Below are 16,625 nucleotides of genomic sequence, written 5' to 3' on the forward strand. Positions count from 1 at the left end.
GGATTGCCCCTTGCATTTGTTGAAGAAAACCCCAAAGCAGAATGTTTTGCAGCGAGCCTTCAGTTGACTAGAAATGTTTTGCGGCAAAAATTCCAGTAAGTGTTTTCAACATTTCTATTGAAATTCTTCCAGATTGTTCTACAGCAGCACTAGTTGTTTTACAATGTACATCACTGTTTTCGGCATAATCTGCTTTGGAGGGGAAGAGTCACATAACGTTATTCCTAGCCAGAGCTCCTCACTTATGGCGGCGGCCAGCATATCTTAATTTTTTAATCCATTATATTATTTCACGATCTCTGCATGTTTAGTACCATTCAAAAAAGGAATAGCGCAGCTTTGTACACAATCATAACTGTTACACTATTTTCTCATTCATCATATTTTATTGTGAGTAATGAAGGTTTTTAGTTAACATGTGGGGATCCCAGTTATTATTGTAAAGAGCATGTCAGCCCGTTCAGTTAAAAATACTGTGTAAAAGAAAATATTGTTGTAGCAGAGAGCTCCAAAATATTGTTATATAGGGTTCTATTGAAGTAAAGGAATATTGTATCTAGAGGAGTTTAGCATTAGACCAAAGGCAATACAAAACAGGATGCAATGAAATATTGCAATAGAGGGAGATTTATTGTTATACAGACTATCGTTGTAGAAAGGTTTTCACTGTGTAGACACAAATCAGTTGCCAGCTGTGGGGGGAGGGATTGCCCTTCTCCCATATAATTGACTTCAATTTTACTAGACTAATCCTAACCAATTTCTGAACCTGAAGAGCAAGGGCCATGCCCACAATCCTCTTATTTGCGCATAATTTTAAAAGCTTCAAAATTTAACACCACCCAAAAGCCCCGATACGATAACATTATGACCAGAGTTTATCAGACGTCCCATAAATAAAATTCCAAGGGTATATTAGATTATGCAACGAAACACCTATGCATGAATGAATGCCAGAACTTTGCCACTGAACTTATCCTGTTGCCGAGATCTCTTCCAGCCCAGCTTCGTGGCAGAGTCTGGAACACTTTATTTTGTGCAAAACACCTATGCAATAGGCCGACATTACACAACAAAAGTTCTTTGATAGAACTTGAAAAATACAACTAATAAGCTGATTGGCTGCATTTGCTCGAATGTAACCAAAGGGCTTACTGTTGATTTTGTAAATATTTTATAAAACTTTTACAGCCTTACAGGGAAGTGTGTTGTTTTTAAAGAAATTATCATTATGGATGAAACATATTAACACCAAGTATCTGGACCAGCGAGTAATATATTATGCTGTAAACAATCACACTCTCGTTAATACGACACACATCAGATCAAGGTGTGCTGTATCACAAGCAGCCCATTTAAATATAAATTTCCACGAAGATATGCAATGAGATTATTTTCTCGTCTATGGGCTTGAAGAAAACCCACCTTAAAAAAATACTGGATTACTGGATGGGCAGGATTAGCACACGGCTAGATTATTGACAGTCTACTGTATTGTTATTGGGGGGGGGGGGGGGGGGTATCATTATATAAAATTAATCGTGGCATCGTTTCTCCCAACACCATATTCAGTAGTTGAATTCTCATCATATGGATGACTAACACGTCATTAATATAGCAATATCAGCACATCTGTATCAAATTTGAATGTATGACAAATAGTCATAGATCTCAAGTCTGTATAGGATTTATATGTTGTTGCAGTTCCTGCAAAATGTCATGCGTCAAATTTCTCAACTTTTAATATGACACCAAAAGCTTCATGTTTCAGTGTTCGGTGAAAATGTTGGTCTTTCTATTCCACCCAGAAACACCATGTGAAGCTTTTGGTGGTGCAAAAATAACTTTGACATGACATTTTGCACAAACAGCAATGATATTGTCAGTAATGCAGAGTAAAACGACTACTTTCAGAAACCATGTGTTGTATATATGAAAGGATCCATAAGTTTAGGGACTTGGCACAGAATTTCCTACCCATAGAGCAGTTCAAAATACTGAGAGACAAAATTCAAAATAATCCCATTGGGTAATAATATATATATATATATACATTTGCTCTTTCTCTTCCAAAATCTACAACAAAGCAAACCATAAAATTGTATTTTATTACGCCTGTCTATAATGAATGGACATCGCTTCAGTTGAAGTAAAATATACAGATACTGCTCATGGGCAGGGGGACATTGCCCCCCCCCAGCATCAAAGGTGAAGTCGACTGATCTAATGCATATATATGTGTAGATGAATTATCGTGCCCCAAACTTCCAAGTCTATCTCCGCCTATGATATCACTTTTAGAAAATATCCCCCCCCGTGGCTAATGAAATGGTTCGGGGGGGGGGGGGGATGAAGAGAAGATCAAAGAGTTAGATTTAACATAAGATCACACGGGTTCACTTCAGTGGGAAGGGCAGACGAGGAAAAAAAACTTTTGGTGAAAGGGGGCGACTGGAAAAAAGTTGGAAATTAAGATTTACATTTTATGTCATTTTCAGGAGAGACAATTTGGTTTCTCACATATTAATGCGGACACTGGAAATTTGGTGACTACTGGCAATTTATTTTTGCCGACTTCACTTGATAAAATGTGATTGTAGCTGGTTTCATTTAACTTTCAACAAGGGCCAATATTAAAGCAGCTCCATCGGTCTCTGTGAATAACTACACATTATGAAGTGATCAGAAATACATCGACAACAGTTGCTCATTCCACTTAGGCAGCTCAACCATTTTGTTATGGGGCCCACTGATCAAGGAATTTCAAGGTTGTTTGAAAAGTTCAAGCGCATTTTTTTTTATAAATAGCTGGCAAAAAGATTTACACAAACTTCATGGTTCAGCAGTTCCCACCGACTGAAATAAATGTGCAGGGACATTATGTATATAAGGGGTGTAAAACGGAACATAACAGAAGACACCTAAGGTTATGACAAATAATAGCCTCTGGAAGCTGCACGAGCACCGACAAATACATAGTCATAAAAGTATAGAAGATAAAGAACTATTTTGGGGTTTCAATAAAAAAGAACAGCACACATAAAAAAGGAAAAACTCCTGCGAGAAAGTTTTAATTTTCTTTATTCACCAGTTATCGGTTACTGGAATAAACGTAACTCCAGACAAATCATGCGGCCAATCATTCTTCAACACACAAGTGTATTACAAAAAGAACTCTCAATTGAAAATAATCAAAGCCACCCTTGAAACTAATCCAAAAGATAAATTAAATGACGGCATCTCCCCCGCCACTACACATGAGAGAAAAAAAACCTAGGACACAAATACACAGTGCAAAATCGGGAACAACTCTAATACAGGAAAAACACTACATCATCAGCAGTAGCACAAAAGAAAAAAAAAATAATCAGTCACACTCTCTCGTGACACTGACAAAATACAAAAAAAAATTAAAGAAAATGACAGTATAATTTTGTTCTGTTCATTACAAGTTTTGGGCATAAAAAAGTCATTTGATCAACTATTTTGAAATGGTTAATGAAGCTAGTAGCCAAAAATAGAAAAAATTCAATTTTGATGAAAAAAAATTATTATCGGTTGAATGAACAATTCCCAAATGCGCATTGCAACTCCCAGGGTTATTCCCCATACTTCGAGAAGCATGGTTGACAACGACCATACGGCAGGTGCCACAGGAAAATGATCACCGCAAGGGTCACAGATGCTAAAAGCTCAAGAATCACTGAATAAGAAATTAGAGTCACAAAACTGTCTATATCAAAGGGGGATCACAGTGAATGCCCATCGGGAAATGTAAGAACCCACACACTATCCTAGATAGGCTTGGCACTCTGAATAAAATCCCCAGTCGAAGACTTAATATAGCACCAATTGTCCATCGAATACTTACGAAAAAGACCTTTTTTTCTTACTATCGCTAAGGTCAATCATAGTTTCAAAACAATTTCCCTGAATGTCCATGACCATTGAAATGAAAAAAAAAAAAAAAACCTTAATACAAACAACTATAACGAAGGGAAAAACTACAAAAAATAAAACAAAATACGAAGTAAACATTTAAGATATTTCAATCATTGATATAAGAAATATACCATAATCAGGGTAGGGTGAATGCAGGTTATTCTAAAATTGTTTGGAATTAGATGTTGCCAGATCTAAATGTCAACAAGCTGAATGAAACCGGCTCAAATGCTGGGATTGTACAATATTTCAAAGACATCACCAAATTAACATTCACCCAGAGATTATGGAATATTACCCATTATAATATATAAAATTCTGGATTAGATAATAAAAACAACCATATCGTAAGCTTGCGACAGCATATCAAATTGGACAATTGCAAGAAAAAATACAGAAACATTTGCAGAATAGCGATACTACCAGTGCATTAACATTTCAGCCATATATTGTCAACAGTGACTAAGAACATAGTTCATATTGGGTTCTGTGTAAAATATGGTCGCATTCTTTTTCTTCAAAATAACAGCTGTCAGCAAAAATTGTTGATATTTTGAACGGTAAGGAGTGACATATCTGACTGCACAGGGACAAAGACTTGCCAAAACAGTTGTCCACGGCTCAACGAATCTGAAAAAATCAGATGGTAGACGTCAAGCACGCTTCCCCAAATGAATAAAACCAGTTCTGAATAATAACTATCTAGCTACTACGCTGCTTTCATTGACCCGCTTTTAAAGACACTACCATAAAATCAAAATTTTATTATCCTTAGACTAAATTGCCAACGGGAGAAACTTTTTTTTGAGTCCCACATTTGTCCCTTGATAAAAATGCCAATTGTCAGTGGCATCCCTATTCTGCGAGTAACCTGTCTAGATACACAAATCTTGATCATGGACAGCAAATCATTACCATCGCGGACACTTCCACCGAACAACACATTCCACATTTTGACATCCAGAACTTTGCGATTCGCACAAACAAAGCACAATTTCACAACTGCTACTGTAATCAATAACCACTTTAAACGGAAACAAGTTAGCATTTTGCTGTCCCTAAACTGATAAATAACGCCACTTACAAAGTTACATTTCCTACAAAATAACAAGTGCCGATTTCACACGCAATGCCATAATAGAGGCGTCCATGGAAAATAACATAGCTAAGCAAAAAATAAAAACATTCGCACATATTATGAAACACGTTTCGGGGACTAATTTCGGGATCTTACAAAATAATAAACAATTGCAATAGCCAGACCTAAACTACACGAACAACTACACAGTCACAACTTTGTATAGAGACATATTAATGAATAAATCAGAGAACCCCAAACAACATAGCTTTCACTGACAAATTAAATTGGGAAAGGGATGAAAATAGAATAAAAAACCATTTACACACACCACACACTGTTTCAAAAAGATCGGGATAGGGAGGTCAATCAATCAATAATGCACTGCTGGTTCACGAGAAAAAAAAAAGAAATGGAGATCCTCGAAACAAAAAAAAATGTCACATTAAGATCATTTTCAATGTCTACGTAGCATATCTCTGCGTCCAAATACGGGCGACACGGTCATGTTCCTCCCTATTCTGCTGGAATTGTGAGGCGATGCTGCCTACCAGAGGATCCGCAGGATTACAATCGGTCAGCAGGGAGCACACGGACAGCAGCACCTTGGATATGGTCAGCGCGGGGCTCCACTTCTCCTTCAGGATGTCCAGGCATATCACGCCCTGGCTGTTGATGTTGCAGTGGTAGATCCGCGTCCTGAACAGGACCTTCGGGGGCTTGAAGGGGTAATCCGACGGGAAGTGGATGTCGAGGAAGAAGACGCCTCCCTCGTAGACGGATCCCGGGGGCCCGAGGATGCTGGCCACCCACTCGTACATATTGTCACCTTTAGGCCCAGCGCTGCAATTCGGAGGAGGATCGATAGTTATCTCGGCGAGCTCCTTCTGGATCCTCTTGCCGCTCGTCGTCAGGACCTTCTGCTTTTTGGGTCGGTTCTTCGAAGAGGATTTCGAAGCGTCCGACGACGACATGTTGTTGTTCTCAAGCGATGACGATGTCACCGACGAACTGCTTGAGTTTGAAGGTCCGGGCGAGTCCCCACCGTCAGCCATCTTTGTTGTTTGCCCAAAGCGATATACACACACACAAAAAAAAGCGCAGACGATATCTTCACCGCTAGCGTCGAAGAATATTTCGAGTCTCTTTGATCCTATTTACGGCAGACGACACAAAATAGATACAATCTTAACGACTTTTACGAAAGCTTTTCAAATAAAAATGGCGTTTTTGTCTCTTTAAAACACAATTAAAGATGCCAGACGAACGACATGCCTTTCTCTTCCTCGACTCAAGCACGGGCAAGGGAGGAAGCCGACCGAGGAGGCGAGAGTTGTTTGCTTCGTTTTTTCCCTTTTTCTTTTCTCCTGTCCCTACCGCGTTTCGATCAATAGTACGAAAATTAGTTTTTTTCTAAAAATATCAAATAAAAACAATTTTCATTGTATTAAATGTTAGTAATTTCTACATAAAAGAAAATTTGTCTATTTATAAGCATGAATAATTCAATAATATCGCTATTTATTTCTACAATTCAGTAACAAAGAAAATGCTGCTTCCTCTCTGTGTAACACTTAGTTCTTTTTAGAGCCGAGAGATGGCGTTAACGACACGTCGATCGGTTCTTGGCGGATATTTCGAAAAACAATTATATTACATTCGAAAAACAATTTGTAATTAAATAAAGAGTTATTAAAAATAGTTATTAAACATTTTTATATAGACAATATTTACTGGGCAAGTGCGATGAGCGCATCCAGAGCCGCCCTTAGGGGTATTCGACGGGTGGATTCGCACCGAGCCCCGCACTGGTAAATTATTGGAGACTTTCCAGGGCCGTAACCAGTGCCGTCTTAAAGCACGGCCCGGGTGGGCCCATGAGAAAAGAGGGGCCTCACAAAAATGAGATCCGGTAAAAAATTTCTAGAATTTACCAGTTAGAGCCTCAGAAAAACCAATTGGCCCGGAGCCCCACGATGCTCTTAAGACGGCCCTGGCTGGGGAAGTCTTTAATACACTTTGGGCTGGGGCACTGAGCCATGAGGAAAGCCTTATAGCTCATATAGCTATCTCCTTATAGCTCTCCCAGCCCACTGGGGGAAGCAATAAGGAAAAGTTTGCCCAGGGACCCCGATAACTCACACTACGGCCCTGAGGCTTTCACTATAATTCTTGAATCATTTCTTGCATAAATTCTGAATTTCTACCAGTTCTGGAATTATTTTTTCCATTAATTCTGGATTTTCATTGTTGTGCCTGACAGTGATAACGGCACTGTCAGTGGCACAACTTAACGGCTCCCGCCCGGGAGCCTCATTAGTTTAAAACTACCTTCAGCGTTGAATTTTCATCAATTTACATTCAAGTGCAAGTTTAAAATCTTTTGTATGGATTCTCCCCCCCCCCCCAGCATTCTCTTGTATATTCTAAAATAATGGATGCCACTCTTCCCCCCCCCTCACAATATATATATAAAATCGTGGTAAAGGAAAGCGCGGGTGGGGGTCCTAAATATTTTTGGGCCCCGAAATTGTTCACACGCACCCGGTCCCTTTATTATTTTCGCACCGGACCCCGCGTATGATAAGGGCAGCCCCCAAATATTAGGGGGGCCACCAAACTGCACACACCAATAAGTTTTTAATTTCGACAAAAGTGATTCAAATTTGGAATAGGACGTAACTAGAGCCGCCCCTTTGAGTTTCAGCAGGGGCGGCTCTGGGGCCGCCACTCTGGGATGAGTGCCGAATCCCAGTTGAAAGAGCGAGGAAAAAAGTTTTGTCGACCAAAAAATATTAAATGAAAAAAACGTGGCCGGGGTGCCAAAAATTTGTCCTGTCCCTTGTTTGTGTGTACACATCACGGATAATCTCAGTCGCCTAAGTGATCATTTGTCCGAGTGGCTTCCTTGCGAAGGCCGGTATTACACTATAACAGTTTGATAAAAATCATTTTATAAAACTTGAAAAATGTAGCATAAGCGCATTGGTTGCTTCTACTTGTGGGCCCTGTTATTATTTTCTTACACTCGGGCCCGTGATGAACTTCTGCGGGTCAGTCCAGAACTTTCGTCATCCCTAGCAATCCTTTAACCTTAAAGCCTAGGCTGTTGGTAGATTGCCGTAAAAGCCAGGCCATAACTACGCTGGGGTACATTGCCATGGCTGCCCCAAAGTAGCTACGGGGTACTGTCTATAGATCTGACATTATTTTACGAACTAAGTGACACGTCTTAGAACACCAATGTTGTATTGATAATAAGCGTGCGAGGATGTCACAAAAACATTGTAGGAGGTGAAGTTACCAAGCCCTGTCCTGAACGACATTAATACTGTATTGATGTTAATTTTCAAAAGTTAATCATTTTAAATACAATTTATTTTCACACAGTCCGGACTGCTAAAAAATAAGACCCGAAATCAGGGCCGTCCAAATAACATCATGGGCCCTAGTGCAAAACATTTTTCTGAGGTTCCCTAACTGGCCAGGAGCTCTTGCTTATCAATTTACATGCTTACCCCCTGAAAATTTAAACGAGATCTAATTTTCATGAGGTCGAGGCCCCCGTTCCATGTGTTAAGACGACATAGGCCTACCTCGAATCGAGAACTTTGTGTTCCCCCTTGTTTCTGTGTACACATCGCGGATAATCTCTGTCGCCCAAGTGATCATTTAACCGACACTATAACAGTTCGATATAAAAATTCTTTTATAAAACTTGAAAAATGTAGCCAATAGGCGCATTGGTTGCATTCGAGCAAATGCAACCGGTTATCTTATTGGTTTAATTTTTGAAGTTTTATCAAAGAGCTTTTACAGTGTAATACAGCTTTTATAGGGTAATCTCAGCCTAAGTGATAATTTATCCACGTCGACTTCGCCGTCATTTATTCTCATGACGCTTCCGTGGCAGTGACGTTGTAGAAATTAGTCACTGCAGCAATGTGTTTCCTCAACCGCCGGGCTGTGATATCAGCCAAACCGGGCCGTCAGTAGTTCACCATTTCATTTTTACCCATTTATTTACGTCGTTGGTATGACCGAGCCTTCTTATTCACAAAGAAGAAATCAACCGGGCCGCGCGTTCTCCCGAAGGTTGAATACCACTGCTGCTCTTAGGGGCAACGGATCCATTTCGAAGATCTTGACTTAGGGCTCTAAAGCAGGGTTTTCCAACCGATGTTCCATATAGCTCCCCAAAAACGCTCTCGCGGAACTTTTTGGGCTTCCGCGGAATCGAAAGGGATGGAAACCCCAAAAATCCCAGAACACTGGTAGCTTCAAAATTTTCTTGTTACTGTTTCACCTGAAGCCATTTTTTATTTTATTTTTGTTGAGAGAACGGGTACTCTTAAAATAATTCAGAGTAAATATTGGGATAATCGACCAGTACATTCGTTGTTGGCTCCTTTCTTTCTTTCTTCCTTCCTATTCTCGCACACAAGTCCTTCAGCAACAACAGTCAAGAAGACATCCTGGGAATTCGTATTCTCAAAACTCTCAAGACATACATGAGGATTTTAAGAGGGTCTTCCATTCAAAGATCCGGAATTATTAAATTGTTACTTTGCATTCTGTGTTCCCCCCCCCCTCCCCTCCCCAGCTGTCTCTCTTCCTTGGAATCGCCATTTGAGATTCATGGTGTCAGATTGGATTCTTATCAATTTTCTGACTAGCAAATCCTAAATAGCAATCCTAAGACAGAGAAAAAGGAAAATCTTTACTTTCTAATTTGCCTGAGGTTATATTTCTCCCATTCTACCGATTCATTACCACAAATGAAACCTCATTTAGACAACGTTTAAGAGGCCACGCCAAAACATCGTATAAGGGTTTTTTTTTTTTTTAAAAACTATTCGGAGCCGGGCTGTAACTAGGGAAGAACTTTGGAGTCCTGGTAACCTACCGCCGGACCACAGGGGGCGAAAATTTGACTCTAACTTCTTCCTCAACATTAAAATGGGACCTCCATAATGCGTGTTTGCCGCGGCTGACCAAGCATCTGGTTGCGGCCTCTGATACGGTACCTCTGTCAACAATCAGTCATTTAGTCCATCATCGAAGTTTAGGGCTTTTGAGGTGACAATATGCAATGATAAACTATTATAGTGATACATTTTTGTAATCCACAATAATTACATCGATTCAATGTACAGAAATGTCCATTTTCTCGGAAAAAGGTCTCGAGAAAGGCATTGACATTGACCTGCGTTTTTTTTTCTTCCAATTATTCTTTTGTTTAATGTTGAAAGGAAAGCGTAAGGCAAATTTCCACGAGTGACCATCATTTTATGTAGGTGAGTTTACCGAAAATGTCAATATTCCCACCCCTAGTAATAGCACATAATCGTTCTCAATGTCCAATCAGTGTTGGTAATGTAACATTACATGACAAGCAAACATTTAGCATGCTCCAGGGGAAAACAAAAATCTACGTGGTCAATTGCTACAAACTGACAGACTTTTCACTTTCGTGTTTTTAGTCAAGTTGGAATTTTTCGCTCCTCTGAGGCCACAATATCAGTTTGTGCTCTCTTTCATCAGAGGAAAAAGTGATCCAGCGATTTGGCAGTAGTTTCGTTGTGTTCTTATTTGTTTGAAGCCTCAGCTCGTTTTGTTTTATTCTGCAGAAGCTTAAGAATAAATGGTTTTTCTTCATATTCAATATAGCTGGTGCTGGTTTGGCACACACCCGACTGGAAGGGTGGGGGGGGGGGAAAGATGGAATTCATTCTTTCTCTTCCTTTGACCACTCGTTCCACATTTCGGATGAGAATGGTGTATGCCAAAATTCGCACTCAATCCATAACCAAATACAGTGAATAGTAATTTTTTCCTCTTGTTCTGTATTTTGTTATCAATATAATTTATCGTTAACGACAATTTCATCCAGGGTCGTAACTGCGATTTTTATGAGGAGGGGGGCAAACATGATTTTGTCCCCCCCCCCTCTCCATTTAAATTCTGGTGATTTTATAACGGTATTTTTGTTCTTCCCTGATATTTGCCACCTTCCTAAAGTTTGCCCTTCTTGTCATCTGATACAATCCTTGATCAATCAAATTTCTGATTGCTCCTTTTGCGATACGATTTTTACACAACTTTCCATGATTATTTATTATCCGTGCCCGTTGCACTTTACTTTAACTTGATTAATTTGATTCTTCGATTTACATAATTTTTGATTTCCTTGCACTATATGTAATCTTTGACGTATCGATAAATTTTGGTTGAGATGCCCTGTTCCCCCTCCCCCCCTGGTGGGGCGAAGTGCTTACGTTGCTTCTTGCGACAGAGCCTGGGTGTCTCGCGGTTTCTGCAGTTGCCTAAAGTTTGGCGCCCGGGGCAGTTCCAGCCTTGATTTCATAGATAATTTTTTTTTTATACTATTTTCTCGTTCTTTTGACAGCTTCTTGCATTTCGTGAATTTTAATGTGAATAATTAAACGAGAAATCATGTATCAGTTGTCAAGATTCAAAAAACCGTAGGTATTTTGGAATACTGATTACATAGCAGTGAAATGTGGTAGTCCAGGTGGATAAGATACTCGTGAGAACATCTGTGAAGGTGAACTCTGAACATCTGTGCCACAAGATGTTCAGAGATGTCGTGTGTTCAATACCCTCTTTGTCCTTTCCAGTGCCTTTTCTGTTAGAAGGAACTATTGCGAAAACAGCACCATGATGATCAAACAGCACTATTGGATAAAGTCTGCACACCAAATGCTTGGCGTTGAAACCCCTCTCAGTGAGAACCATAAAAAGCCGTTCGGAATCGGCTTTGAACTGTATAAGTAATGGTCTAGTTAGTTCTATTGCTGAGAAAATGGATGTGGTGGAGAAAAAAAAAAGATTATTGAGCTGAAAAATTAAATGTTTTTCGTTATCCTGAAGCTATGTGTATAACTAGGATGACCATATGAAAAAAGCAAAAACGAAAAAAAAACAACAAAAACGGACATTTCCATTAATCCATAGCTCATGTTAAAATAACGAATTCATGATTTAAAAATTTCAAAGTGAGTTTTTTTAGCAAGCTTGACAAAATTAACATTTTTATTAAAACGATGAAATAACCGAATATTGTGAAAAAATAACAACACTAACTCTCTCTCTCACACACACACACCTGACACTTATCTACCGCAAGTGAGGATTCTTGTTTCGCAGAGCGAATGCGGACTTTTAGGACACCCTGTATATTGGAAAAAAATTCAAAATTTGTTAAGGGTTCCGCGCTATCTTTCACATTGGGAAACCCTGCTCTAGAGACTCTCATTCGAGGACGCCGTTCGGCCAACTGATGCGGAGGGCAGTCACTTACACTCACCGAGCTGAAGCAGACAGAAGTAATGCCCTCTCTTGATTCCGGAAGGAAAAAAAGTCGTTAGGTTTGTGGTTCTCCAATCATCTTTCCTTTATTTGATGTTGATTGTATGAAAGGAAAACGAACATTTGATGTTCGTAAGTAACTTGGATGTTCGAAGTTCAACTAGGGGAGAGTAATTTCATTCTTTCCCCAGGGAACGATGGTCATTTAACTGGCATTGGTCGTCTTGAGAAATTCTCCCCTGGATATGAAAGAATTCATTGCCAAAATGTTCTTTCTTCCTATTCAACAAAAGTCTCTCTTTGTCCTCCATTCTTTTCGTCGTTGTTGTTTTTAGAGGCGTTTAAATTCTTTCTTAAGAAGAGGGAAACTAAACAAAAGGAGAAAAAAGTACTTAAAAGACAGTACATACACATTATTAAACGTGGGAGAAGACATTCGCCACGTAAAAGAAAAAGAGAGGGAAAAGGTTTGTTGACTGCGACGACACCCACGTAAAACATGAGGACACATTGTTTTCTTATTATTCTTTACTCTTTCAAGAAACAACAACAACAACGTCTCTTATAAGAAGAAATTCATTTCACTAAAGCCAATGCGGTCTCTTTTGTTTGTGTGACGACATGGGATCAAGAATAAGAAAGTAAAATGAAAAAAAAAAAAAAATGCAGCATGTGGCTTCTTTGCGACAATGGCCTCTTAAACACATGCACATTGTCACGAACAATGCGTAGCATTCTTCCGGGATTTCCAGGGAAGATGATGAAGCGCCATCTGCGGGAATGAATGAGGATGAGGTGATTAGTTCAAATAATATCAAGGATGTGGCGCTGCAGTGTATAAAAAAAAAAGGATTATATTTTTTAAATTTAAAAAAAAAACCAATTTTTTTAAATACATTAGGAAATTTGCATGGAATTTTTTTCAAAAAAGGTTCAATTTAATTTTGATTTATATTTATTCTCATAATATAAACAAATTTATTCTTACGTATAAATTAAATTGGCAGAGTCATGAGGGGGTTTGATGGGTTATAACTACCCATTGGAACCCTGTCTCACCAATTATGGTTCTCGGTTCTTGCGTATAACATGGATTATGTGCAACTTCTTCCTTCTGAGAGGAGATTGAAACAGTTTTATGACGATTTATGGATGTCAATAGAAAAAACAGATATTTATCCAACAGAAACGTGACATACAAACAACCCCTTCCATTTCTGATTTCATTATTGATGAAAGAAATTTTCATGTGCGGGTTATATACGCACGAATAAAAAATATTACGTCCGGAATAAAAGAAGAAAGAACTGAAGAACGAATTGAAATCGATCATTTTTTTACTCTCGAGAACAAGCAGGACTAAACTTGAACATTTGGAGGCCTACTCTTGAATGCATTTTTAAATCTTAACTTAGTAGCACATATTTGCCATTAATTCCAAATGTTTCATTCAGTGAAAATGAAAACGTTATGCGTATAGTGGTTGATGTGCACTGACAGTTGACGTGTGAAGCGTAATATTCTATTAAGCGGGGAAAGGTCGTTGAAAATATCATATTAAGCGGGGAACTTTAGCATTATCTCTCTGGGAGAAATTTTGGTGAAGGAAAACTTTATTCGTTTAAGAGGAATATCCGTTTAAGAGGGGTCGAGTGTATATATATTGATTACACATTTCATTTTTAATTCAACTGCATAATGCATAACAAAGGCTTAGGCTAGGGGGCTCCACACACACATATTCGAGTGGTGTACTTGAACCAGGATTTTCAACGGAACCTTTTTCCATCGATTTTTTTTGGTGAAAGTGTGAGGAACGAAACTTGTTCGTAAGTCGGGGAGCGGCTGTGTATATATGCTATCGAATTGAGAACTGTATCAATATTCTGTAATATTTGTCAGCTGGGTTTGAGGTTTCATGAAGAATAAAGGCAAACATCAACTTCACACTGGCCCATCCAGTGGCGTACAAGCACTCTCTCTGATTACAGTGTCGATGTCGCTGGAGTGTCTCAATATTGCTGTTAGTCAGTCATCATAATGATTACATTCCATTAAATTCGAAATACTCCCGGGAACCACAGTCCTATCATCAAAGAGGGAAAATACGACAAATCTCCGAAGACACGTGAAATGTCTAACATCATAAAACTCTAAATAACTTTTTGTTAACATGTTTTCATGACATGAATGCGGGATAAAACATTCGAAGAGAACATCTGGATATCGTATCCTCTCAACGAATGGTTTTTGATAACATCGATTATAGCAAATAAGGGGACAACAACGAATAGTGCACACGAGAGCTCTTAACGAACATAAACTATGGGTGCCATTTAGACACCAAACGTGCTCGAGAGGCGCCAATATTTGAACTGTTTGTGCTTATCTGGACCCTGATAAGGCTCGAGGGGCAGCTGCGAACTTTTTTTTTTTTCAAATAAACAAGCCAACCATGCCATGGCTATAAATCTTGAAAAGTTTCGGTTCCCTCTGATCTCGTTGCCAACATTTTCGCGGATTATAAATAATAATAAACTATTTGGGATGGATTATTGACTGAGACTATTTATTGACATTGAGAGACTATTTATTGACATTGAGAGACTATTTATGGGAAATGAGACATGTTGTTGCATTCTATTATTTACTTCTTGGAGAGTTTATATAACATTCTAGGATTCATTACTGAATGGGTCACAATGGCCATGTGCGAGTATTAGTTATTAATCAAGTCTGTTGAATAGCCCTTCAAGTTAATTCAGGCCTCTGGAATGACCATACGACCCGCATTTCTTTTCATTCGACGCCACCGCCCGTGCCTTTATCTTTAGGCCACTCTTTTGGTCACTCACTGACCTGGTTCCCTGGTCATTCTAATGAAGACAAGAGAGCAGAAATGGGAAGCCAAGAAATATGAGAAATACGGGAAAGTTTGCCCGTAAAATCAGAGCCAAATTTAATTTGCTTTCACAATCTCTAGATCACTTTTTTGACCACTCATGCTTTCAAAATCTCCAGGTCACTGTTTTGGGTGCTCATAAGTTTCACAATCACTAGGTAACTCTTTTGGCCACTCACATGCTTTCGCAATCTCTAGGTCACTCTTTTGGTCATTCAATGACCAGGCATCTCGTTCTCTAGACTCACTCTTTTGGTCACTCATGTGCTTGCATATTCCCTTTTTGCTCGATGACTGAACCGTCACTCGGATCTCTAGGTAGATGAGGATTTGCGGTTTTACCGTCTTTTTCCGATGTACTTCAATTTCCTTGACCCACTCATTCCTCACATTTACCGCCCTGCCCCCCCCCCCACACGTAAATACGCCTCTGCGTAAAATACGGTGCATAAGATCGCTCTATGCCAGAGGTGTTTATACGAATAAAAAAAATGTAACAATGGGAGCGGTGCTGAGGTTGCCAGAGGTACCGCATATTCTTGACATATTATTTTTCGCTCTTTGGGGGGGGGGGGGGGGGGGTCGTCACGGCTGCACGTCGCAACAGCTCCTCGATTCCCATGATGGACACCGTGTGGCCGTCGGCTGTTTATTTTATTCGGATATTTCTTCTCCAGAGCATCGAATGACGACGCCGAATGTCTTATATGAGTCCATCGTTTTCACGAAGAGGTAATATGAATGCATTTCCAGCAACTTCACTTGGCCATCGAGAGAGAGCCTATACTGCTACAGACACAGATATATGGTACATAACTTCAAGAGCAATCTATATTCGGGAGTGTGGCCTGCTGCATCCAATACTTACGATCTTATCGGCGTCGCGGCTGGCGCCACTTTGTACTTGGGAAAAGATACTAAAAAAGTCCTATATATATTCAAGAGGTTTTTCTTTGCAGCATCTTACAAGAATAGAGCACTATAAAGCACCAAAAATAAACAAACAGAACAAAAATTACGGGAAGGGGGCGATTGAGAGAAACTGAATCAGCGAGATTTCGGTAAATGTCAATATTGCATACCAGTCAGGGCCATCTTAAGAGTGGGTCCCCGGGCTAAGTGGTTTTTCGGAAGCTCTACTTGGTAAATCCTAGAAAATTTCAATCGGATCTCATTTTTGTGAGGCCCCCTCTTCACTTGAGGCCCCCGGGCCGTGCCCAGTTGGGCCCATGCGTTTAGACGGCACTGATACCAGTATATCCACTGACCCGATCAAACGAAAAAAATGTAAAAAAATTCTGATAAACGGTTCTTTGTGATTATTGTAGGCCATGTACAGGGTGTCCCACAAGTTCGTAAATAGTTTGCAAA

At 39.5% G+C, this 16,625-nt stretch overlaps 1 protein-coding gene and 1 pseudogene across 3 annotated transcripts in view; both read right to left on the reverse strand.

Annotated features, from left to right (window-relative positions):
* The window catches only part of LOC149081500 (peroxidasin-like), a 213,735-nt gene that overhangs the window by 17,267 nt on the left and 179,843 nt on the right, over positions 1 to 16,625 (reverse strand). The gene's annotated exons all lie outside the window — the stretch shown is intronic.
* LOC149081501 (ubiquitin-conjugating enzyme E2-24 kDa pseudogene) lies at positions 3,064 to 6,343 on the reverse strand (annotated as a pseudogene). Its single transcript, XR_016193463.1, has one exon. The product of XR_016193463.1 is annotated as a ubiquitin-conjugating enzyme E2-24 kDa pseudogene (transcript).

This window comes from Pholcus phalangioides, unplaced genomic scaffold (assembly GCF_987345545.1).
Source record: "Pholcus phalangioides strain wild (caught in Gottingen) unplaced genomic scaffold, Ppha-v1.0 ptg000010l_1, whole genome shotgun sequence".
NCBI lineage: Eukaryota > Metazoa > Arthropoda > Arachnida > Araneae > Pholcidae > Pholcus > Pholcus phalangioides.